Raw genomic sequence first — 27,728 nt, 5'->3', positions numbered from 1 at the left:
TTTAAAATTCAAACCTGGTACTATGGGAAGGCCTGCCATGTCTTAGCCAACAACTCCTGGGATCTCAAACAAGCATTTGATCAAAACAATGACCTGAAAGCTATCATTATTGCCCATGTGTTTTATGTTTCATTACCAGATCCTAGAGTCTTAGAAACAGCCTCCAAAATTTTAACCAAAGATCCCAGCGACAAAGTTCCTCCAAAGACTGAAATGTTAAGACCTGACCTTTTGTAATGCTCCAGCTTCCCACCAGCACAGTCTCCACACTCCATTTCTCTTTTCCTTTCTGGTTGGTTTTGCCAGACTTCCATGGTTTCCGGGTATGCCAGTGGCGTGTTTGTTTTCCACTTTCTTGTGGCTTGTGAAGCCGCAGATGTGGGTGGGTGGTGGGACTCAGCACTTCACTTCCTTTGCAGTAAGTACTCATGGACTGCACACATACGGTTCCCATTAAAATATATGGCAGGCACGTGTCTAATCTAGAGGGTGAAATTGGCAAAACTGAAACAGCTGTGGCTATTGAGCCTCCCTTTTGAATGGGTACTACAGGAGGTGAATAGTTCAGCCCCCTTTTCTAAACTGCTTACATGATTTTCTTGCAAAGTGGTCAGTTTCTTTCCACTTCTGTTTATATATTCTAGGATTTTCCTCAAACTTTTCCTGGTTCAGTATTTCTTTCTTTTTCATTATTAAAAAAAATATATAAAAAGCCATTTTGCACAGTCTATAAATGCTGATGACAAACAACAACCTCCAGTGCAGGCAGAAACTGGGTGACCAGGTATTGGTGTATTTTAGAAGGTGTCAACTAAAAAGATGCACAACATGAGAGTTTCGAGTTGGTTTTATTTGGGGCAAAATGAGGACTGCAGCCCGGGAGACAGCACCTCAGATAGCTCTGAGAAACTGCTACAAAAAGGCAGTAGGGGAAGGTCAATATATAAGATTTTGGTGAAGGGGGAGTTCAGGGCAATCAAGCATTCATTTTACAAAAGGTTTTCTGCTAGTCATGAGGAGATGATGTCACCATGAAGGGGTTTAGGGCTTATCTAGACATGAAAAGATACAAGGATTTGGATCATGAAATCAGTTCCTGAAAATATCTCACTATCCAAAGACCTGTTCCACCAGTTTCCCTGGAGTACAGAGTGCCCCACTCTCCACCCTGCATCCCCCTCAGAGAGTGTTGAATGTCAGCAGCTACGGCAGCACAGGGTCCAATCTTTGCAGAGGCAGATGGCAAATGTCCCTGTTGTTCGGTTACTCTGAAAGTTAAAAGCATGGTCCAAACTTAAATGGAGAATCAGGAATCATCACTATAGAGATATTGCAGAAAATATAAAACTGGGCGAGACTGACCAGGAAGAATATATGAAGTCTGGCCAGCTTTGGAGGAACCTGACCTCTGAGGGACAGGGCAAGGAACCATCAAGACCCAGCCAAAGATGTGGAATAAATGTCTGTAAAGTTTAATGTCCCAGAAGTCAAGAGAGTGTCCTAGTTCATTCAGGCTGCTAAAACAAAAATGCCATAAACTGGGTGGCCTATTTCTTGTTAGCATCTAAAGACATCTGGATACCATTCCAAATGAAAGGAAAGCTACACAAGATTAGACCTCAAGGACACAAGCTAAGGGTAGGATATCTGAATACCATTGTCATGACTGGCCAAATGAAAGAGCTGGTCTCCTTTGACAGGCTCAGAGCTTACGACCTCTCCTATTAAAAATAGAGAGGACTGTACCCAGACATTTCCATCTGGAAGCAATTGGTCTTCCAGTCTAAGCTAAGCTTCTAAGGACGAGGAATCAAAGGCTTTCATTTCATGATGCAAAATGATTCCTTCATCCCTGGTATGCTATCAGGCTGTACACAAGCACCAGTTGAGCTGAATGGACTCCCCGTCTCTTCCACCCTCAGGAGAATTCACTGGAAGAAACAGACATCCAACTGATTTATAATTCTGGACAGCCTTTCTCACATACATGAGAAACTATTTCTCACAGGGCTTTTCTCAGCTGTTGCCTTTTCCTGACGCAAGTGTCAAATGCTCTGGCAGGTGAATTCTCCATCCCTATGGTGGCTTTGGGTGTTGGCACTCATAAACCAGTATATTTCTGTCACACCCGAATGCCGAAGCTTAAAGGATGTGTGTATTAGAGAAAGGCAGCTGCTGTGGCTCCCGGGAGAAAATTGCAATTAAGAAATGTTTTAGCACACAACCTCAGCCTTTCCTTTGGAGAATAAGGGGGAGAGCTAGAGAGCTAATGGGGGTCCCAGCCAGTGGAATGGCTACATTCCCTCTGTAGAACCAGATACAAGATACATGAATATAAGAAGCTTGAAAAAAAACACAGCAAAGGGAAAGCTTAAAGATCAGAGCCCACGCCATGCCTCATTTTGCCCAAACCTTTGTCTGATGTAAAGCCCAGAAACTGTTTCCTTTGATTCTACCTGACAAAGCCCAGGGGTGAAATTTACTTCTAATGTACTTTGTATTGTGCAGACATAGCAGGAACCAATTGGAACTGAAAGAAAATGTATTTACATAAATGGTCATCTTATTCTGGTTTTTTTTTTTTCTTTTTTTAAAAAATTGCAGTATAATCACTTTTGCTGGCCTCCCAAGTGATACAGTGGGAAAGAATCTGCCTGCCAATTCAAGAGATGCAAGAGACACAGGTTCAGTCTCTGGGTTGGGAAGATCCTCTGGAGTAGGAAATGGCAGCCCACTCCAATATTCTTGCCTGTAAAATTCCATGACAGAGGAGCCTGGCAGGCTATAGTTCGTAGCGTCACAGAGAGTCTGATGACTTAGTGCTTGTGCGCGCACACACACACATACACACAACTGCTTTACAATGTTGTGTCAGTTACAGCAATACAACAATGTGAATCAGCTATATGCATGCATATATCTCCTCCCTCTTGGGTCTCCCTCCCACTTATCTAGGTTGTCACAGCACCAAGCTGAGCTCCCTGAAGAGCTTACTCAGGGACAGTTTGCAGAGTGAAAACCGGAGACACAAAATCCTGTCTCCTCATGAGCCATCCAAGGTTCTTTCCAGAAGACCCACCCTACTCAATACCTTCAAAGGAAAAACTTAATGACACCCTCACCGTATCACAATGGAAAACCTTGTGATTTAAGAGAGTTTTATGCCAATGTAAAACACCATGTTTATTACCAAAGTGCTTTCCAATCTCACACTTATACTGTTTCTTATAAAGCGTATGGACTGTATCCTGCCAGGTTCCTCAGTTCATGGGATTTTCCAGGCAAGAATACTGGCATGGATTGCCATTTCCTTCTCCAGGGGATCTTCCCAACGCAGGGATCAAACTTGGGTCTCCCACACTGCAAGCAGACTCTTTACCGTCTGAGCCACCAGGGAAGTCCATATTTTAGCACATAGCCCAGACATCCCAGACTTCAGCACCCAGGAGGTCACATTTCCCTTTCATACATAAATCACAACAGTTGGAACCCCTCATCCTTTTGATGCACAATCTTTTCCAGGTTCTCTTAGTCCATTCAAGTTCAGGATGCTCTAACAGAATACTGTGGACTGGGTGGCTTCTAAACAACAGAAATTTATTTCTCACAGGTCTGGAGTCTGGAAATCTAAGGTCAAGGCACCTGCCTGCTTTGCCTTTTAACTGTGTCCTCACAGGGTGGGAGAGAGCAAGGTGCTCTCTGGACCTTTCCTTATAAGGGCACTAATCCAATTCACAGGGCTCTGCTCCTATGACCTAATCACCTCCCACAGGCCCTGGCCTCCTAATACTATCCCCGGGGGGCTTAGGGTTTCAACACAGATTTGCGGTGGGAGAGGACATAAACATTCCATCTACATGTTTAGGTTAGCATAGGTTTTCCCTCTACCAACAGTTCCTGAGTATCTCAGTATTTTGTGTGTTTCCCAGATCCTCCCTTCACCAGGCATTTAATTCTGGATTCTGTGAACTGCTTCTGCTTCCCTAAGGAGAGCCATCCTCAAGTAGAATAGAAACTCTTCCCCTTCACTTTTTATAGCCTAGCAGATACAAGCTACTTTTGAAAAAGAAATGATGATACTAAATTTATTCTAAAAGCAATTCAAAGATACTGCACAGTCCCCCACTCCTTTAAGGTAGTGATAAACCAAGTTTATGGCATGTCCTCTCCTCTTTATCAGGCCACTTGCTCAGCCCCAAGGGTTTATCCAACAGCTGTCTATGCTTCAGGTACCTCCACCACAACTCCAGGTGTAGGTCAAAGGGAACCCAGTCCCACAGAAAGAAGAAAGTGTTTTCCTCACCCTATTCTAAGCCTCATTTAGCAGTGACTTTTTTCCAGAATGTCTGACAACTGAAACATCCATTTCTATTGGAGGCAAACCCACTCCAGCTACAACCTTGCAGTTGAGCTGTTCACAGGAGAATTCTATGATGACTGATAACCTTCTTCCCAAAGTGTGTGTGCTTTAGCCTGTCCCCAGTTTGTAGGACATCAATAGCTCAGTGGAAATTAGGTGATGCTGAAATTAGTTATTATTCCATGATGGGCAGAATATTGGCTCTCAAATATGTCTATATCCTCATCCCTGGAACCTGTGCATATGTGTATCACCTTACAAGGTGAAAGGAACTCTAGATATGGTAAAGTTGGGGATCTTGAGATTAGGAAACTATCCTGGATTATACATGTGGGCCTAATGTCATCACGATAGTCCTTAAAGATAGAGGACATTTCCTGGCTGTGATCAAGGAGATATGACCAGAAGCCTGGTCAGAGAGATGCAACATTAGTGGCTTTGCAGTGAAGAAACGGGGCCACAAGCAAAGGAACATGGGCAGCCTATAGAAGCCAGAAAAAGCCAGGAAATGGATTTCCCCTAGAGCCTCAAGGAGGAACACAGCTCTGCCAACACCCTGACATTAGCCCACAGTTCTGACCTACAGTCTGTAAGATAAATTTGTGCTGCTTTAAGACACTAGGTTTGTGATAACTTGTTATAGCAGCCATAGAAAAAGTAATTCCTTATTCGTTTTCAGTCTCTTCTCATTAAGCATAGAAAAGACATGGAGACACAGTCTCACCTAGGAATATACATTCCTGGGCATATACTAGCAATATGTGTTATATGCCTTACTCTTGCCATGTGAGTTAATCTCAGATGCAGTGTAGGGGATTCTGATAAGCAGAAGCTTTGTACCAACTTTAGTCATTCTTGGACTCTAGAAAACAATTTAAAACAATAAAGGTAAAGACAATTGGGATAAATTTTAAATCAGTTAGAAATAAATTCTCCAGCTCAAGGTGTCTCAAGTTGTCTGAGACTATTGACATTAGGGGCCTGCTCATCCTGTGCTGGTTGAGGGTGGGGGGTGGGGGAGCTGTCCTGTGCATTGTGGGATATTTAGCAGCAACCCTGACTCTACCCACTAGATACCAGTAGCCAATTGTCACCAGTAGTGACAATCAAAAATGTCTCCAGACATGGCCCAGTGTACCCTAGAGACAAAACTATGGGTGACTGAGAACCAATGTTTTATCCCATAGGTATCAGTTCAGTTCAGTCGCTCAGTCATGTCTGACTCTGCGACCCCATGAATAGCAGCACACCAGGCCTCCCTGTCCATCATCAACTCCTGGAGGTCACTCAGACTCATGTCCATCGAGTCAGTGATGCCATCCAGCCATCTCATCCTGGGTCATCCCCTTCTCCTCCTGCCACCAATCCCTCCCAGCATCAGAGTCTTTTCCAATGAGTCAACTCTTCTCATGAGGTGGCCAAAGTACTGGAGTTTCAGCTTTAGCATCATTCCTTCCAAAGAAATCCCAGGGTTGATCTCCTTCAGAATGGACTGGTTGGATCTCCTTGCAGTCCCACCACAGTTCAAAAGCATCAATTCTTTGGCACTTAGCCTTCTTCACAGTCCAACTCTCACATCCATACATGACCACAGGAAAAAACATAGCCTTGACTAGATGGACCCTTGTTGGCAAAGTAATGTCTCTGCTTTTGAATATACTATCTAAGTTGGTCATAACTTTTCTTCCAAGGAGTAAGTGTCTTTTAATTTCATGGCTGCAATCACCATCTGCAGTGATTTTGGAGCCCAAAGAAATAAAGTCTGACACTGTTTCCACTGTTTCCCCATCTATTTCCCATGAAGTGATGGGACCTATGCCATGATCTTTGCTTTCTGAATGTTGAGTTTAAGCCAGCTTTTTCACTCTCCTCTTTTACTTTGATCAAGAGGTTTTTAGTTCCTCTTCACTTTCTGCCATAACGGTGGTGTCATCTGCATATCTGAGGTTATTGATATTTCTCCCAGCAATCTTGATTCCAGCTTGTGTTTCTTCCAGCCCAGAGTTTCTCATGATGTACTCTGCATAGAAGTTAAATAAGCAGGGTGACAATATACAGCCTTGACGTACTCCTTTTGCTATTTGGAACCAGTCTGTTGTTCCATGTTCAGTTCTAACTGTTGCTTCCTGACCTGCATACAGATTTCTCAAGAGGCAGGTCAGGTGGTCTGGTATTCCCGTCTCTTTCAGAATTTTCCAGAGTTTGTTGTGATCCACACAGTCCAAGGCTTTGGCATAGTCAATAAAGCAGAAATAGGTTAATGCTCAAAATTCTCCAAGCCAGACTTCAGCAATACATGAACTGTGAACTTCCCGATGTTCAAGCTGGTTTTAGAAAAGGCAGAGGAACCAAAGATCATATTGCCAATATCCGCTGGATCATGGAAAAAGAAAGAGAGTTTCCAAAGGTACATTGGGGGAAAATGAAGCTGTCTTCCAAGGATAACTTGGCTGTTTCAGAATAAGAAAATGTTCTGTCAAGAAATACATGCTGGTAGGATGTGTGCCAGTCCCACCAGCCATTAGGTTCTCAATGCATGGAACACAGTTTAGGATACGAATATCCATTTTGCATGATTTAGGTATTTGGATAAATTCATTGCTTTCTCCCCTACTTTTAATACAAGCTCTTTTTCCATGAGTCAATAATTTTTCCTGGAAAACTGACTTGGAATGGCATTAAATAAGAAAGGTATGGTGGCTGCACTTGTAAGGGCATGGAGATCAGGCACCAACTCAACCAACTGGAGGTAGCTTCAAGTTACAGGGCACAAGCTAGTGGGCAGAGGGGATGTTGCCACAGAGCCACTCACGGAGAGGGGCAGCAGCTTCCAGCAGAGGTAAATTAACTTGGGCTAAAGTTATCAGATGGGATCTGTTCTTAGAAAAAAACTCCACTGAAGTAGATGTCCACACATACAAACAGTCCCACACTTCTATTCCATGAATGAAATTTAGCTACATTAACCTTAAGTGCTGCTGGCATCTCAGGCAGCCACATGCACAAGGAATCAAAGGTTATCTATTCTTCTCAAATATGGTAATGATCTAAAAATAGGGAAGTGATTTAGGAACTAAACAAAGCAACAGAGTTGGTTGTTTATAACCTGTGAATAAGCCAGTATATGAATTCAGCAGACAACAATCTGAAAATGAAGACATCACTAGAGCAAACCTTAATCCATTATCACAATCAGATGAACCCAAATTAATAAATTAATGGAGCACTGAGTCCAGGGTTCTATTCTATAGCAAAATATCCAAGAATTTGGGTGACATCTTTTTTCAGACCATCGATAAGTTCAGCTGAGTGTCTTTTATAGGATATTTTTTAAGTTGGGATTGTCTTTGAAGTACATTTATGATGTCCATTTGCCAGATGTGGTCATTGTCCCTGGAAGCAGTATTTAGGAATGGAAAAGTAAGTTAAAAGTGATAGATAAATGGGATCTTTTTAGCAGGGTTCTATTTTAGATAATTTTTATAAATATATTCCCCATAAAGAATAATAACTACACAATTAGGAAAAAACCATTTCTCCTTCAAAGTAATTAATTCCCATTTCCCTTTTAGCTTAGATTCAAGGTGATGCCTCAATTACATTACAGATAAAGGCATCATGACCACAAGTTTATAGTTCTCTTTAAATATTTCATGGTCCATTACCTCAGGGGAGATTAAGTCCCTATGAGTTTCTCCAGAATGAGGGCCGATGGATGGAAGCTTCAGAAAATCAGGTTTCAGAACAAAATACAAAAAGAAATGTCTGTTTGTTTCATGAGAATGGTTTAGCCATAGACTGAGCTCCACTGGGCATCAACTCCTCCTGCAGCGTCTGCATCATCAACTAAAAATGATTTAAAGGAGAGGCTAGGCTAGCAGCACTTAGAACAGCCTCTTCATGCTGCCAGGGTCCACTCCAGCATCTGGTGGTGGCCATCAGCTAAGGCTCCCAGGTCCTGGGTTCTAAGAGGTCAGATGACTCTCCCAGCCCCACAGGGACCTGAGACAGCCCCCAGGGCATCAGGGACAGGAGGTGTGGCCTCTGTCCTGTGTTGGAGCCACTGGTCATGACTTTTGATGTTTTCGAGTTTGCTCAAAATTTTGGCTCAAGTGAGCTCACCTCGGTACTCTGTGATAACCTAGAGGAGTAGAATGGTAGGTGGGTGAGAGGGAGGATCAAGAGAGATGGGATATATGTACATATATATATATAGCTGATTCACATCCCTGTACAATATTGTAAGGCAATTATACTCCAATTTAAGAAAAGAATTAAAGCATTTTAGAAAGCTAAACAAAAAATTGGCTCAAATCTATTCCTTGAGTTGGGCTTCCCTGATAGCTCAGTTGGTAAAGAATCCACCTGCAATGCAGGAGACCCCAGTTCAATCCCTGGGATGGGAAGATCCCTTGGAGAAGGGATAGGCTACCTACTCCAGTATTCTTGGGCTTCCCTTGTGGCTCAACTGGTAAAGAATCCACCTGCAATGTGGGAGACCTGGGTTCGATCCCTGGGTTGGGGTGATCCCCTGGAGAAAGGAAAGGCTACCCAGTCTAATATTCTGGCCTGGAGAATTCCATGGACTGTATAGCCCACGGGGTTGCAAAGGGTCAGATTTAAGAAAAGAATTAAAGCATTTTAGAAAGCTAAAAAAAACTGGCTCAAGTCTATCCCTTGAGTGTATTTATAAACTGAAATCATTCATTCAATAAGGACCTACTTGCGTCAGGCACTGGAGAAGCACTGGGATTAAAGGGGTGAGCGAGAAAGGGGTGGGCCCTGCCTTTCAAGATGCTAACAGTCAAACATGGAAAATATACACATAAACAAGCACTCGCTTGTTCCAGGATGGAAGGGACAAGCTCTCTCTCTAATACCCGCTCTCCAGCCTCCCTCTCCAAATGAAGTAGAGTAAGGGAAATATGAGGCAGTGTAGGAGCCTGTAGCAGCAGCTTCTCACCCATTGGGGTGGACAAGGGGCTTGCCAGAGCCAGGGGCCTTCGAGCTGAGACTGGAGGGAGGAGAGGGAAGGGCACTTGGGGAGAGAATGAGTATGCCAAACAGAGGACAAAGCATGAAGGCCAGCAATCAAGAGAGCGAGGTATTTTTGAGGACGCGGTAGAAGCTGCTCATGGCTGGTTTGTAGAGGATCGGGGAAGGGTGCCCAGCAATGAGGATGGAGAGGTGGGCTGGGGTCCCTCTGCTCCTTGATGTGACTGTGGTGGCGCCACATTAACTTTGTTACAGAGGGAGTAAGGAAAACCCCGTCCCCAAGGGCTGTAAGCAACACACCCAATCCCAGGGCATGCCTCTTGCTCTTCCCCAGGCCAAGCTCTGGACCAGCCCAGACATCCCAGGCGCTGACCCACTCTGGACATGTCCTGCACACAGCCTAGAGGGGACACTGGTGGCAGGGTCCCTGCACCCCGTCTCTCTGCGTTTCCACCTAAGGTTGCTAGGAAGTTGCCACCCTCTCCCAGAAGGCGCCGGTGGACAGGGGCACTGCACAGCGCAGGCTCCAGCCCCCTGGTTCTGGTACCTGCATCACTGCCAGCAGACAGACGTGCACAGGGACCTCACTGGGATGAGCACCCGTCAGCACGTCTAGAGAGAGATAGGCTGGAGAGCAGGTGTTAGTGAGAGAGCAGGTCCCTCCCATACCAGCAGGGTTTTATCCCTGCTTTCCACAACCCTCTCCCCAGGGGTTGACTGGAAAGGACATTCTGGAATGAGAGACACTAATTCCAGCCTTTCTCTTGCACATCCCACCCGCAGGGTTGCACAATATGCGGAGTGGGAGGTAGGGTGATTGTGTGGAGACAAGTCTAAGGGATGCCATCTCTCCATCTATACGGAGGGTCCCTGCCCACACCTCTGCATCACCCAGCTCACTAGCGGATGAAGAGAAAGCTTTCTCTGATTGCCTCTCTTAACGACTACCATTGGCTCTATATCTCATGAATGCATGTGCATGTCCAGGCCCACCCCTCCCCTGCTTCTCAGAGCTGGCAGCCCTCCTGGACCTTGCTTGGCACACAAAGCCCCCGGGGAATGCCCCACGTCCTGAGAAGAAGTGGATCACATGGTGGCCAAGTATTCTCGATAGGCACATAGTACATCCACTGGTGGCCACAGATACTGACGATTAGCTCTAGAGATCAACCTAGGAAAAGAAGCTACAGGTTTATGCAGCTAAAAGTATGATGAGTTTGGTAGAATCTGTACTCTAACTTATCAATTGTGATGCTAAGGAAAGACAGTTTATTTTTTTGGGTGTGATTATGGCATAATTGATGTATTAAAAAATAGATCTTTCAGAAAGAAAAAAATGAAGTGAATGTTAGTCATTCAGTCATGTCTGACTCTTTGCAACCCCACCAGGCTCCTCTGTCCATGGAATTCTCCAGGCAAGAATACTGGAGTGGGTTGCTGCTTCCTACTCCAGGGGATCTTCCTGACCAAGGGATTAAGCTCGGGTCCTTTGCATTGCCTGCATTGCAGGTGAATTCTTTACTGTCTGAGCCACCAGGGAATTGGGGTATAAACTTTATTAATCAAATCCTATGTTATTCTAGGGCTTATTTCAACACAGTGTGACAATGAGGAGAGTGGGTACTCATGTAGGTGAGATGAGCTTGGCACTAGCTTATCATTACTGAACCTGTGATGGAGATGGTTAGATGGCATCACCGACTCAATGCACATGAGTCTGAGCAAGCTCTGGGAGTTCGTGATGGACAGGGAAGCCTGGCGTGCTGCAGTCCATGGAGTCCCAAAGAGTCAGACATGACTGAGCAACTGAACTGAATCTGACTGATGGAGATTCATAGTACATACAAATTATTATTAATACATTATATTCTAGACTTTTGTCTGTGTTTGACAAACACTGACTTGCCTGTGCTTCCCTACTGTGGAGTTTTAAAGCGCATCCTTGGTAAATACGTAAACTACTAGAGAGGGTTAAGATAACTGAAATCCTTTAAAAAGGCTTTAACAAATGGCATCTCACTAGATGAATAAAGGCAGAACAAAGTCTCCACAGTCCCTGATGAATTCAGCAAACCTGAGATTGCTTTTGAAAAGACCTTCTGCTGCGGATTATAGGTAAGTGAAAAGTTGAGCTCAGAAAATTAAAAGTAGATCACATACAAAGAAGGGAAAATCAGCAGAGATCACAAGTTGTGTATATATTCTTTCTTGGCAAAGATATTGTTAGATTTACCAGGTCATCAAGACCGAACAACAAAAACACATTTATTCATTTTCTGAAAAGTTTTGAGTCCAATTCTCCCAGAGGAAAGAGATCCAATTCCAAGGAGCCTCCAGACCTCCCAACTCAGTTTCTGAGTGAATGAGCTAGGACAGGAAATCTCTGAGTCATTCTTTCTATCTCAGTGATGGCAGGTCTGGTCCTCTAGATGGACACAAGTTTTATTATCAAAGGGATTGGAAACACCCATGCTTAAGCCTATTGTGTAGGGATGTGGCAGGGTTCAGGAAGTGAATCCAAACCCTCAGGCTGGGCTCGCTCTCAAAATGTCAGAGAAGTGAGAATCCAGTGAGCTGGTCACTTCATTCTAAGTTAGAACTTAGACGTCTGTCACGATCCAAATTCCTAGTCCAGACTTCAGTAAAACCTGTGCCAAGGTTTCATGTCTCTCTTCAACTGCCACTGAGGAGCTGAATTAACAGACAAGACAGATAGTGACAACTTGAGCAAGGGGTCACCTTCTCCGGCCACTTTCAGGGAAGGTCAGAGTCTAACAGTGAGCTGCTGAGCTCCCCCTGGGCACTTAGCCCTTCACCAATATCATCAAACATCGACCTCTCAGCCATCACCTTCCCATTTTACAAATAAGAAAACCAAAGCCCAGAGAGGTTCAGAAAGTGACCCGAGGTCCTATAACAAGTAAGTTGCTCAGCCTGGGTTTAAAACCAGATCTCTAACTACAGAACCCATGCCCTTCACCACAACACGAGCCCATCTTATTAAATGCAACAGAGACTAATAAAATATATCAGAGTATTTTCCCTCTGGCTTTGACCAGAGTGAAGACATAACCCTTTCATTGATTCGTTGGGTAGGTCGTCTAGCTGTGTCCTTATCCCTCACTGCAGTTCACCTGTCTCCAGTACTGTGAAATTCCTTTCCTTCCAGAAGTTCATCCGGGCTCCAATCTGGCATATGACAGAGTCACTCGTACGTTTAAAGGTAGCCACTTGCCATGATGACTATTCTCAACAATACTGTATTTATTTAATACTAGATACATACTAAAAGAATAGATTTCAGATGCACTCACCGTATACACACAAAGTCGGTAACTGTGCAAGGAAGTATGTTAACTAGCTTGACTCTAATATCAACTTCACTGTACATGTATATCAAGTAATCATGTTGTATACCCTAAATATGTACAATTTTATTAAAAATAAAAGATAAAAGTTTTTAATTAAAAAAATTAAAGTAACTAGTTGCTCTTCATGCACAAACACACAGTGATTTTGGTGGGCTGAAAGTCAGAAACTATGAAAAAAGAAATCCCTGAAAAGGATGCCTGTGATCATCAAAAATAACTTCTGATTGGAATTCAGAAGAGAGCCCCATCTAAGGCAAAGGTGACCTGTTAACTTGCCAGAGAAACTATGTTTCCCTGCCCAGAGAAGAAAGCATTCGAGCCCCACAGATATCTGGGCCAGATGGCTGTGAATGCAGTTACAACGTCCTTCTTAACCCTAAAGGACAAGTTCTTTGGCAGGAAAACTGAGTACAACCGTTTGGAAGGGTATAAATATTTATTGCCCTAACACCACTAGTACAACAATCCTGTGGCTAATAATACTCTCAATGCAAAGACTGACCATAGTACTCACAGCCCATTACAGCCACTATTTAAATAGCATCTTTTCCATGATGTAACTTTTATACTAGCTGACCATGAGCATTTGGAGCTAAAATAAGGCAACTTGTTTCTTCTTCTGTGACACTCACATGGGTGCTGCTGCTGCTTAGTAGCTCAGTCATATCTGACTCTTTGTGACCTCATGGGCTGTAGGCCGCCAGGCTCCTTTGACCATGGGGATTCTCCAGGCAGGAATACTGGAGTGAGTTATCATGCCCTCCCCCAGGGGATCTTCCCAACCTAGGGATCAAACCTAAGTCTCTTGCATTGCTGGTGGATTCTCTACCGTCTGAGCCACCAGGGAAGCCCACCCACATGGGTAGGCCATCTTAAATCAAGTAATTCAAGTACTTCTTGCTTTTGAGTTTCATATTATGTTCTTCAAGAAGCTATCATCCATTAGGCTTAGTATTCTGTTGTATTTTCTTCTGGAATTTCTCATGAATGGAGGTGACTAAATACTTGTCTGTGATGCTAGGCCATAAGACATTCTTAGGTATAGCAAACTCCTTAATTTAATTAAATATGTACAAAGGACAAATAATGACTCTTCCTCAAGACATCTCACAGTGCTCTGAAGTCAGTGGCACAAATAGTTAATAAATTATTTAGTTAATTAAAGTAATTGCAATTAAGGGATCAAAGAATATCCTTTTCTTAAAACAGAATCATGAATTTTCCTATAATGTCACTCTCACTGGTTTATATTTTGTTTACTCCTAGATTTAGTTTGATTTTAAATGATAAAATTCCAGTGTAACATTTTAAAAGGGAATTATTAATTAACATAACTGAAGAGTCTTAGGGGAAAAACATCTTCAGGTATGGCTTGACCAAGATGCTAAAACAGTGTTATCCGGACACTCTCCATCTTCTGATTTGCTTTCCTTTAGGTTGATTTTACTTTCATACAGTGTCTTCCTGTGTAGCAAAACAGCTCACTTTAGAACTTGGCAATACCAATAGAAACAAAACCTTTCCTTCCCGATAATTCTAGAAAAACTCTGGGATTGAGTCTCACTATATTAATAAGGTCACTTGTTCCTTCCTACATCCAAAGAGGATAAAACATGCTGGTTTGTGAGATCAGTCACTTACCAGGAGGGGAGGAACTAGGCAGGTGGTGGGTTTTTAGTCCCCTTCAACTACAAAGTAAGATGATTTCTCAAACAAAAATTGACATGCTGTTTCCAGCAAAGAGAAAAATGAAAACAAAGGAGACGAAACTCCTTTCGTAATCAACTCCATATAGCAAGGTAGAGCTTTAGTAAAAGCATTTGTCGAATGCGCCTAGCCAGATGATCCTAATTTATGCTTTATTCTCTTGCAAAACAACAGTGATTGCTTTGTGGTGGTATTTGTGGATTATAATTTCATAAATTCTAAAAATTTGTTTTCTCATTTTATTGACAGATACATTTTGAAAAGGGAAGGCATCAAGGGAAAATGCAAAAAGAGTAAGTAGTGTCTCCATATTCATGCTGACTCTAATGCCATCATAGTAAATTTTGCTTATATTTACCTCCAGATTTTTTTTAGGTCCCATCTCTCACATATAGAAAAGCAGACAAAAGTTGGAGAACTGCAGATCTCTGAACAATGAGCCTTAGGGTATAATCGAACTCTGCTGAAGAGCCTCTAGCCTACTAAAGATTCTTCTGGCTGCTCAGTCTATGGTGTTTGGATTTATTTTGGATTTATTTGTTCTTAGATTTTTCAACCTATATTAGCATGTAATGCACAAGTTGCCAAGGATGTTATCAACAATAAAATTTGCAGAATAATCCATGCCTTAAAATGAAAGTAGAAATCGACGACTTTCATTGCTTTACACATGTAGTTGATTTTTAGTGTCCCCAAATACTACTATCTTGTTTAACACCATTGTAGACCAAGACATTCTATATAGGAAGATTTTCCAGATAATTGTTTTAATTATGTATTACTTCGATATATTTTTCTAAAGTGCATTATTTTATGTAGTTGCTTAGTGAGCATATATATCTGGGTCATAGATAAAAACACCAACTAAATGAATACATCAAGGACTTCCCTGGTGGTCCAGTGGTTAAGAATCTGCCTGCCAGTGCAGAGGACATGGGTTCAATCCCTGGCCTGGGAAGATTCCACACGCTGCAGGGCAACAAAGCTTGTGAGCCACACAACTGCTGAACCTGAGTGTCTAGAGCCTGTGCTCTGAAACAAGGGAAGCCACCGCAATGAGAAGCCCACGCACCGCCAGCGAGAGAGTAGCCTCTGCACACTGCAACTAAAAACCAGCCTCAGTGCAGCAACAAAGACCCAGTGCAACCAAATCAAATTTTAAAAATTAACACATCAAAAACCAGCGACAGTCTCATGGCGTACATTGCAATAAGGTACAGGGTTTTATGGATGTTTAGCCAGTATATTAGATAACTTCACACTTACAGGCAATTGATGGGTCCACTGTGTCCCATCACCGCCAGATTGTCAGCTGCGGCTTCTTAGTGCTGGAAGTGGGTCTTCCTTATTGCCATTTCCAACCTGTGGCAGAAGAGCAAAATAGGTAACTGAGCTTGTTAGAATTTGTTAAAAATAAAACCACATAGATCATTTAAGGAACTCTGCAGTGATAAGGTACCACAGTTTCAGTGCATAAACTATGTTAGGTCCATCAACGCCTATGCTCTAAATTCAAAGACAGCAGGGCCATGAATGCATTCTTAGAACCTTACCACAGTGGCTAATACGGTACTCAGTAAATATGTGCTGAATGACTAAATAAATGTACAGCTTGGTGCTTGTTTAACTGCTCTGAAACATAAACTTGGATTCCACCTAAATTGTTGCTGATAGTCCTTAGAAAGTGAGAAAATGTGGCAAAACCACATAACTTAGTGCTTGATACATAGCATAATAGGTGTCAATAATACTACCTGAATCAGCATTTTGCTCATCTACGATACTGTTTGCTTATTTTTAAAAATGATTTTCATTTGTTACAGAATTTTCAGAGGCTGCATGGTATAATGGTACCATGCAGCCACTTCATCAAGACTGAGAATACCAAGTTCAAGTCCTGGGTTTTTCACATATTATCTAATTCTGGCCATGAGCAGTTAACATAATTTCTCAGAACCTCAGTTTCTCTGTGGGCAAATGGAAATAATCATTCAACCACATAAAAATGTACTGAATCCCAATCAGAGCTAAGGTCTATAAGATTCAAAAATGATCTATTGCTTTTCTGCATCATATTGGTTCTTATGAAATTCAAATTAGAAAAGAATCTTTCATAAACTAAGAGTCAATTCCAACAGTTAAATGGTATTGGGATTATTTTTCCATGAATGTTAAGGCCTTTTTTGGTCACTGAAAATCATTCCAGTTCTTTGGTTTCTTTTTCTTTCACTGTATCATTCAGAGACAAATCAAAACAAGTAATGCCTTGCTTTTTTCAAAGTTTGTTTTTATTTGCAATCAATTTCCCCAAAGCCCAAGTTCTAGTTTTCCTTTGGACTGTTTTGTGGGAATGAGTTACATATTTTGTATATGTTTTGGGAGTGTTGGGGATAAATGTTTGCTTAAAGATCTTAGAGAAAGGTTTACAGGATTTTAATAAATACATTTGATTGCTCGAGGGAATTTACTTCCCGTATTGATCTAACAAAGATTCAAGGAATCAACCATGGATAGGGAAGATAAAGAATCTCTTTGAAACCAGCTCCTTTCAATATTGGGTTGAGATTCAGGGTATGCTAGGTTGCCAAGTTTAACAAATAAAATACAGGTCTAGGTAAATTAGATTTTCAGATGAACAGTAAATGAAGTTTTAGTGTTTAGTTCAGTTGCTTAGTCATGTCCTACTCTTTGCAAGCCCATGAATTGCAGCACGCCAGGCCTCCCTGTCCATCACCAACTCCCGGAGTTCACCCAAACCCACGTCCCATCGAGTTGGTGATGCCATCCAGCCATCTCATCCTCTGTCATCCCCTTTTCCTCCTACCCCCAATCCCTCCCAGCATCAGTCTTTTCCAATGAGTCAACTCGTTGTATGAGGTGGCCAAAGTACTGGAGTTTCAGCTTTAGCATCATTACTTCCAAAGAACACCCAGGACTGATCTCCTTTAGAATGGACTGGTTGGATCTCCTTGTAGTCCATGGGACTCTCAAGAGTCTTCTCCAACACCACAGTTCAAAAGCATCAATTCTTCGGCACTCAGCTTTCTTCACAGTCCAACTCTCACATCCATACATGACCACTGGAAAAACCATAGCCTTGACTAGATGGACCTTTGTTGGCAAAGTAATGTCTCTGCTTTTGAATATGCTATCTAGGTTGGTCATAGCTTTCCTTCCGAGGAGTAAGCATCTTTTAATTTCATGTAAGTATTGCCAAATGTTATATCCTATATTCTATCTGGCAATTATATGTGAGATGATGTCTCCAAGAGTCTGAAAAGACTTCTTGTTTACTTGAAAGGGCCTACGAGGAGTCTTAACAAAACTGCAACCTTCAGACAATCTTTATTCGGTTAAAAATTGAGATACATTTTCCATCTGGAAAAGGGTTCTGTAGGGTGACCAGGGTCATCTGGAAGTTTCTCTCTTACAGTCTCTCATGTAGGTAATTACACAGCTACTGGGACTGGAGTTGTCTAATCACATCAGTAAGCTGCAGACCCAAGACACCTCATAGAACTACTGACCAAAAGTTCAGCTGACCACTCTTGATTAAAGTGTCTACCCATGGCCGATCTATATGACTTGGGTATCTCCCAACACAGCAGCTGTGGTCCTAGTCAGCATCCCAAGAATGAGTCCAGTGGTCCCTGTACCTGCAGTTTCCGCACCAGAGAGAGGTTCAACTAACACAGATCAGAAACATTTGGAAAAAAATTCCAGAATGTTTCAGAAGGCATAACTTGAATTTTCCAAGCACCAGCAACTATGAACACATCATTTACATTGTATTTACAACTATCTACACAGCATTTACATTCTTTTAGGTATTATAAGTAACACAGAGATGGTATATGCATATGGTATGGAAGGATTGCATAAAGTAAGAAGTGTTAGTTGCTCAGTCATGTCTGACTCTTTGTGACCCCATGGACTGTAGCCTGCCAGGCTCTTCTGTCCAGAGTAGGTAGCCATTCCCTTCTCCAGATATTCCCTACCCAGGGATCAAATCCAGGTCTCCTGCACTGCAGGCAGATTCATTCCTATCTGAGCCACCAGGGAAGCCCAATAAATATATGGAAGGATTGCATAGGTTATATGCAAAGACTATGCCATTTTATACAAGACATTTGAGCATCTGTGGAGTTTGGTAGCCTCCGGAGGTCCTGGAAACACCCACTTTTGGATATCAAGGGACAATTATATTCCAAGAGCTAATTCCTCTGCTTCTGCTTTTAAACTAAGCAAACTCAGCGTATTTGTTGATACCATCAACACACGTATTTTAGAGGTGATTAATATTGTCATGACACTTGTCACATGGCTTCTGCTCTCTAGAACACATTTACTTCAACCGATAAGAATAGAAAGATGCAAAAGAGAGGTCAAATAGTGGCATGTGAAGTGAGGATTGAAGACGGGGCAGAAGGACAGGTGGAGGCAAGTTTAAAAGACAGGTAAGTGGTGGCAGGGAAATAGTCATCTTCTTCAGTGTTCAGGGTAGTACGTAAAGTGCAAGAGTTATGAATTATATTGAAATGATATATGGATTATCCTGAGAGCTGGTCTAGTTAAAAAATAAGTTGACTCTTGGGGAAGAAAAACTAAGAACATGGAAGCCAATAAAAATAAAATCTGCCCAAATATTTTTATATGTTAGACTCTATAAGGGACTAAAACATGGTAAATTAATGGTTTATCTTTCTAAAAACTTAAAATTTATTTGGTTTTATTCACCTGTTTTTCACCTAAGTTTATCCCTAGATGCTTTAATAAAAGGCTGCTGCTGCTGTTAAGTCACTTCAGTCGTGTCCAACTCTGTGCGACCCCATATAAAGGCTACTTTCCCTTAAATGCATTTAAAAATGTTAATTGGACCAACGGGATTCATCGCTAACATAGATCTTGGCTTATATTTTGAATTATACTATAACACCCACTGCTGTTTCCTCTCCATATTTCAAGAGTGTCCTGAGTATAAGCTGAGAGCCCCAAAGGCATTCAGGAGCCTGAGTGAGTATAAATCCCACTCTATCAATGTTTCTAATCACAAGTCCTTGCCATGCTTAAGCATGTACAGAAAATGTATGATTGAGGCTCATTCTGTAAGTGAGCCCCAGAGGCTGATGTTAGTTAAATAAATATTAGGTCTGTTGGATGGTTATCTTTTCCAGCCGTAACATAGCTGCCTGCTGAGCAAAGCAGTTGGTGACTGGAAAAGTAGTGAAAAAAAAACATGTTCTGCCTGCTGCTATGAGATGTGAAAGTGGGAGGCTGAGAGCCTGATTTGCCCTGAGAGACTCTGTAGCATAGAAAAGGGCAAGCCACTCAGCTGGACATTTGGACTAAGATGCAACTGAATTGTTTCTGAAAGCCAAGCCCACAGGGAGAACATAACAAGAGGGAAAAATGAGATCATACTGTCCAGTCATTGCCTGAAAACTCAGGCTATGATCTTCGGTCTATCACCGTATCAGAAAACACGGAATTTCACGAATAGCATTCAATAATGGGATCTGGGAAGCCACTCGAGTAGGGTGGGAAAGGTAATGGGGTGGGGGATGGTACATTTCATGTTGAATCAGTACACAGGGCCCTGCAAGAAAGCAAAATCACACTGGCTGTCAACCAACAGTACAGCATCTTGTCAATGTGGACTGGCCACTACTCACCAGAAGAAAGTTTTCCTTGGAAGATGAGAGTTAGGAATGCAGAAGAGTTAAGGTCGTAAAGGGGACAAAATTAATTGGACTCCACGCAAGATAGAGGTTGAGCTCAACCTGTCCTAAGACAGCATTTCTGAACAGCCTTTGAAACAGATAATATCCTCTGAAATTTTAGTCTTCAGTCTCCTTCCCTAAGAAGTAATCTTGACATTAGAGACATTTAGATAATGTTGGAAGTTTAAAGTGGATCTTTCCACATGAAATGTTGCTTTAACCTTGTATAATCATTGCTGCAAAAAGACAAGCAAGGTTATTCATAGCTATTTCAAACTTCTGTTATTATTCCTCTCTCACTTAAAGAAAAAAACTCATAAGGTCTATTTTACTTAATTTACAGACTGCCATTGTTTATCTTCCAGAGAAGATCAAAATCTCTCCTTTATTCCTATGTGTTTGAAGCCAGCTCATCATAACCAACAAAATTTGCAGCTATGTACCCAAATCTTCTAAGTATTTTCTGATAATATTTCTGCTTTCCTCAGATTACTGTTATAAAACATATGTATAGACTCCATTTCATTTCTATCTCCCTTTCCTGTCTCAGCAAGAGTATTGTAGCAGCTCCATTAAGGTATTCATTCAGATTTCCAAATATCAGACTCCCTGGAATAGTTTTGCAAGTTGGAACTTTACAGAACACAGGGAGGTAAATTGACATTTTTAGAGCTTGAGATGAGGATGTAGCAAAACAAACTGCAACATAGAGAAGAGAAGACATATCAGGATTCTTTTTAAGGTGGTTACAGATCATATCAACCACTGAAACTCCACCAGCACTGAAATGACTTATTAAATAACCTTATTCATGGGTAACATTCAAACTCTTGAACCACTCAGACTGTTCAGTGCAGTTGCTCAGTCATGTCTGACACTTTGTGACCCCATGGACTACAGAATGCCAGGCCCCCCTGTCCATCACCAAAGCCCAGAGTTTACTCAAACCCATGTCCATTGAGTCGGTGATGCCATCCAACCATCTCATCCTCTGTCGTCCCCTTCTCCTCCTGCCTTCAGTCTTTCCAAATCATCAGGATATTTTCAAATGAATCAGCTCTTCGCATCAGGTGGCCAAAGTATTGGAATTTCAGCTTCAGCATCAGTTCTGCCAATTAATATTCAGGACTGATCTCCTTCAGGAGGGACTGGTTGGATCTCCTTGCAGTCCAAGGGACTCTCAAAAGTCTTCTCCAACACCACAGTTCAAAAGCATCAATTCTTTGGCCCTCAGCTTTGTTTATAGTCCAACTCTCACATCCATACATGACTACTGGAAAAACCATAGCTTTGACTAGATGGACCTTTGTTGGCAAAGTAATGTCTCTGCTTTCGAATATGCTGTCTAGGTTGGTCATAGCTTTTCTTTCAGGGAGCAAGTGTCTTTTAATTTCATGGCTACAGTAACCACCTGCAGTGATTTCGGAGCCCCCAAAATAAAGTCTCTCACTGTTTCCATTGTTTCCCTATCTATTGTCATGAAATGATGGGACCAGATGTCATGATCTTCATTTTCTGAGTGTTGAGTTTTAAGCCACGTTTTTCACTCTGCTCTTTCACTTTTGTCACGAGGCTCTTTAGTCCTTCTTCGCTTTCTAGCATAAAGGTGACGTCATCTGCATATCTGAGGTTATTGATATTTCTCCTGGCAAACTTGATTCCAGCTTGTGCTTCATCCAGTCCAGCATTTCTCATGATGTACTCTGCATATAACTTAAATAAGCAGGGTGACAATATACAGCCTTGATGTACTCCTTTCCCAATTTGGAACCAGTCTGTTGTTCCATGTTCAGTTCTAACTGTCGCTTCCTGATCTGCATACAGATTTCTCAGGAGGCAGGTCAGGTGGTCTGGTATTCCCATCTCTTTAAGAATTTCCAGTTTCTTGTGATCCACACAGCAAAAGGCTTTGACATAGTCAATAAAGCAGAAATAGATGTTTTTCTGGAACTCTCTTGCTTTTTCAATGATCCAACAGATGTTGGCAATTTGATGTCTGGTTCCTCTGCCTTTTCTAAATCCAGCTTGAAGATCTGGAAGTTCACGGTTCATGTACTGCTAAAGACTGGCTTGGAGAATTTTGAGCATTACTTTACTAGTGTGTGAGATGAGTGCAACTGTGCAGTAGTTTGAGCATTCTTTGGCATTGCCTTTCTTTGGGATTGGAACGAAAACTGACCCTTTCCAGTCCTGTGGCCACTGCTGAGTTTTCCAAATTTGCTGGCATATTGAGTGCAGCACTTTCACAGCATCATCTTTCAGGATTTGAAATAGCTCGACTGGAATTCCATCACCTCCACTAGCTTTGTTCATAGTGATGCTTCCTAAGGCCCACTTGATTTCACATTCCAGGATGTCTGGCTCTATATGAGTGATCACACCATCATGGTTATCTGGGTCATGAAGCTCTTTTTTGTACAGTTCTTCTGTGTATTCTTGCCACTTCTTCTGAATATCTTCTGCTTCTGTTAGGTCCATACCATTTCTGTCCTTTACTGAGCCTAGTTTTGCATGAAATGTTCCCTTGGTATCTCTAATTTTCTTGAAGAGATCTCTAGTCTTTCCCATTCTATTGTTTTCCTCTATTCCTTTGTATTGATCACTGAAGAAGGCTTTCTTATCTCTCCTTGCTATTCTTTGGAACTCTGCATTCAGATGGGTATATCTTTCCTTTTCTCCTTTATCTTTCCCTTCTCTTTTCACAGCTATTTGTAAGGCCTTCTCAGACAACCATTTTGCCTTTTTGCATTTCTTTTCCTTGGGGATGGTCTTGATTCCCGCCTCCTGTACAATGTCAGACAGCCTGAGTACTGAATTAAACCTGAGTATTGACAGTCTTAACCCTTGGCTGCTGGATTGTGTGTGGTGGGGGAGGTCAGTGTCAAGAGGTGCCTGGGTCAGAGCACAGCTGCTATTTACATGAGTATTTCAACATTCTAGCAACTGTATTAATTGTGTCTGTGTACACCTGCATCATATTATTTCTCCTTATAGCCTAGGCTGCTCCAAATTATTCATTACAAGGTATACCGAAGACATGATATGGTCCAGATTTTGTATCTCTGCTGTATTTCTTATGCAATTGTGTGATTATTCTCAATGTCTTAGCTTTAGTGTGTAAGATAGTTGAAAACACAGTGATTGTGAAAACTCTCCAGAGGAAGATCTGTCACCAAAAATCTCACTACCCTCCAGCATTGTTTGTCTTTGAAATAGTCTTCAAGAATATTTGTCCTGTAACCTTCCTAACGTGGTCATTAAAAAAGCATACGTACTATTTTAGCTAGGTTCAGATTTAAAAGAAGGTATAAGTATCCGTTCAGTTCAGTCACTCAGTCATGTCCGACTCTTTGCAACCTCATGAATCGCAGCACGCCAGGCCTCCCTGTCCATCACCATCTCCCAGAGTTCACTCAGACTCACGTCCATTGAGTCAGTGATGCCATCCAGCCATCTCATTCTCTGTAGTCCCCTTCTCCTCCTGCCCCCAATCCCTCCCAGCATCAGAGTCTTTTCCAATGAGTCAACTCTTCGCATGAGGTGGCCAAAGTACTGGAGCTTCAGCTTTAGCATCATTCCTTCCAAAGAAGGAAGGACACCACAGTTCAAAAGCATCAATTCTTCGGTGCTCAGCCTTCTTCACAGTCATAGTCATCATCATTAGTGCATTGTGTTGATGTTAGATATTTTCAGCAGCTAATGATGTTCTAAAGTAGTGATTCCCAATCTTTTTGGCACCAGAAACAGGTTTAACGGAAGACAATTTTCCACTGGGGATGGTTTGAAGATGTTTCAAGTACCTTACATTTATTGTACACTTTATTTCTCTTATTATTAACTCAGCTCCACCTCATATCATCAGGCATTAGATTCCAGAGGTTAGGGACCTCTGTTCTAAAGGGAAGTTTATGTTCCCTCTTTTTCACCATCAATAAATCAAATATTCTTGATTGGGTAAAAAAATATATTTTTCTCATATTTTTTACCACAATAAGAAAAAATGATGATGTTGGCATCCTAGGGTTGATTAGAGTATATTACAAATCCAGGGACATCTAATACAAGAACATAAATAAGCATTTATATGTATGCAAACTTGTTGCTGTTGTTTAGTTGCTCAGTCGTGTCTGACCCTTTGCAACCCCCATGGACCACAGCCCACCAGGCTCCTCTGTCCATGGGATTTCTCAGGCAAAAATACTGGAGTGGGTTGCCATCTCCTTCTCCAGGGGACCTTCCTGACCCAGGAAGATCCTGAATCTCCTGCATTGGCAGGCAGATTCTTTACCACTGAGCCACCAGGGAAGCCCCATGTATGCAGATACCTGTCTTCTAATTGAGACATGACTTGTAAACATCAAGACTTGCGTAGTAAGTTGAGTAACAAATATATATGTATAGATCCTGTATATCCTCTACTTTACTATCATGAATATCTGAGGACACATACAGTTTTCACAACTCATTCTATTTCCTCAGCAGCTGACTTGAAAACAGCTTATTTGCATTAGTCACAAAACCCAAACTGTTAGTTGATAAAGGAATGAAAAGTAAAACATGTACCAAGGGAGATAAACCTGTTTCTTTATCTCATCCCTCAGTGGCTTGAAAATGTCTCTGAGGGAAGAAAAGGTTGCAGGAATTTGGTTGCACGTGGTAGAGGATGATTTATGAAAGTTCAATTACAGCCTGACCCCATCTGTGGTATTTGCCAAGAACCAACTGTGTCTTTGGTAAAGTAGGACAAAAAAAAAAAAAAGCCCTGAATGCATATTGAGCTTCAAAACAAAGAACAATATAATAGGAGGCTGCCAGATACAAGTCTCCTGAAGGCCATTATAATTAAAAATATCTGAATAGTATTTTAAATACAATATACAAGGTCATTCCAATAAGAAGGTAACACAGGCATTGACAGAGAATGACAAGTATACTCAGAAAGCAAGTGCTTGGAAATTACATTGCACATGAAGTTTCACATGGTGGTTTTAAAAACTGTGTCAGAAGAAAGGGTATAATTTGTCTCCCATTCTAATTTGATTGTCATGACAGGCTGCCACTCATATGCTCAGAGACCTGCTATTGCTTCTGCATTGTTTATACCTGCAAGAGATGGTGTATAATCTAAGTAACATTTTGCAAGTCCCAAAACAACGTTTCAGAAAGGGTCTAGACTATTTACTGATTGGTAGGTTAGGAAAGGCAGAATAAAGCAGCAAGTGCTGAGGCGTGTGCTGGGAAATGTCTGCTTAATACAGTCCATCTTCAAACCGTGGTGCTGGAGAAGACTCTTGAGAGCTCCTTGGATAGCAGGGAGATCCAACCAGTCAATCTTAAAGGAAATCAGTCCTGAATGTGCATTGGAAGGATTGATGCTGAAGCTGAAACTCCAATACTGTGGCCACCTGATGCGAAGAGCTGATTCATTGGAAAAGACCCTGATGCTGGGAAAGATTGAAGGCAGGAGGTGAAAGGGGTGATAGAGCATGATATGGTTGGATGGTATCACTGACTCAATGTACATGAGTTGGAGGAAACTCTGGGAGATAGTGGACAGGAAAGCCTGGTGTGCTGTAGTCCATGGGGTTGCAAAGAGCAGGAGATAACTTAGGAATTGAATAACAGTGTTCTGCCTGAACCTGTCTTGAGCCACTTAGCAAACAGTTTATGATGTTTTGAGTATTGGGACTTGAATCAAGATGCTGGATTTCAGTTGTAGTGCCACGTATTTCCTCAACGAGGACAATCATTTCCTCCAGAGCTCCACCTACCTGTCTATAAAATGAAGATAACATACTTGTTTTTCCACTGTGAGTTGTAACCAAGAGATTATCTCAGGTGAATAAACCTAACACAAGAAGCAATATAGAGTTCAGACACACAGGTGTTGAACACTCCTTGGTGTTTTAAAAGAAAAGTTACTTACTTTGAAGAAAAGACGTACAAGGATTTAAAACATCTTGACTAACTACAAATAATGTTCCCTGGACTTTAGAGGAGGTAAATTATTCTCACCAGAAGCATAAGAAAGGCTAAATTAAAGTTTCTTTTTTGGTCGTCTCTCCCCGACAGGAAGCTGTTATCTCTCTTCTTCTTCAAATGCTGCTTAGACCCCTGCAACTTAAATTTAGCTCTCTGGCAGCCTCTCCTTCCTCCTATGGGCTACAAGTGGTGTTAAATGACAGATGTTAAACAAGATACTTCCCTGCACAGCTGCCTTGCCTCTTTGAGTAGGCTCCGATCTCTATTTAAACAAAAAGAAGAAAGAAATCTGAAGATAAACCTGTCAGAGTGTTCTGAAATTAACATAGCTCAGACCTCCTGCCAGTGTCCTAAACTTAAAATAGTGAGTTGCCAGCTCATTGCAAGACTTTGCAAGCAAAGCTCATGTCTTGACTTCGGAGCAAGTCTGCAGCGCTTCCCTGGGCACTGGGAGAATTCAGAAAGCGATAAAGGAGAGAGCAATGCCTCCTTGTAAAACAACACATTGAAAAGCTGATGTCCTCCCAGCCCTTCCTGTCACAGATGCTAACCACAGGGAAATCATCTCTTTCTGTATTTACTGAGCCAGGCTAATAGCTTTACCATCCATGCCCCATTTACTCTTTATAACAATCCTGTCAAAAGCATATTTACACTTCCTGTTTGGATAGAGAATTCCAGTAGAAGTTAGTAACATGACCAAAGGTCATACAGGTAGCTGGTAACCGTGGTTTCATCTGATCCAAAGTCAGCCTATATAACACAAACAGAGAGGACTAAAAGACAACAGGATGCTGAAGGAAGATGGGAAAACACTCTGCAAAATGACTGTGGTGGATTGAATGGTGGCCATCCAGAAGAGATGTAAACATCCTAACCCCTGGAATCTGTGAATATAACGTTATTCAGAAGAGGGGTCTTTGCAGATGTAATGAATTTTGAGGAACTTGGGATCATCCTGGACCTTACGTGCACAGGCACACACACACTCAATTGCATCCAATCTTTTGTGATCCTATGGACTGTAGCCCGTCAGGCTCCTCTGTCCATGGGATTCTCCAGGCAAGAATACTGGAGTGGGTTGCCATTTCCTACACCAGGGGATCTTCCTGATCAGGGATCAAATCCATGTCTCTGGTGTCTCCTGCACTGGCAGACGGATTCTTCACCACGGTGTCACTTGGGTCATCTGAGTGGGACATAAATCCAACGACAAGTCTCCTTATAAAAGAGAAAGGCAGAAGGTGATCTGACACAGAAAGAAGAGGAAAAGACATGCACACAAAGAACAGGACCATGCAGACAGAGGCAGAGACCAGAGGGGCGACGCCACAAGCCCGGGGAGCTCGGAGCAGCCCGGAGGCAGGAGAGGAGAGGAAGGGTCCTCTCCTGCAAACTTCAGAGGGAGCACAGCCAGGCCAGCATCTTGATTTCTGACTCTGGACACCAGAATTGTGAGATAGTGAGTTTCTGTTTTAAATCATCAGGTTTATGGCAATTTATGACAGAGCTCTAGCAAAATAATACAGAATTAGACAAAAATCCTTAGGTTAACTCTTTTTCTGCTAAGTCACTTCAGTCGTGTTCGACTCT

This window comes from Capra hircus, chromosome 14 (assembly GCF_001704415.2).
Source record: "Capra hircus breed San Clemente chromosome 14, ASM170441v1, whole genome shotgun sequence".
Taxonomy (NCBI): Eukaryota; Metazoa; Chordata; class Mammalia; order Artiodactyla; family Bovidae; genus Capra; species Capra hircus.
This window is presented reverse-complemented; position numbering follows the sequence as displayed.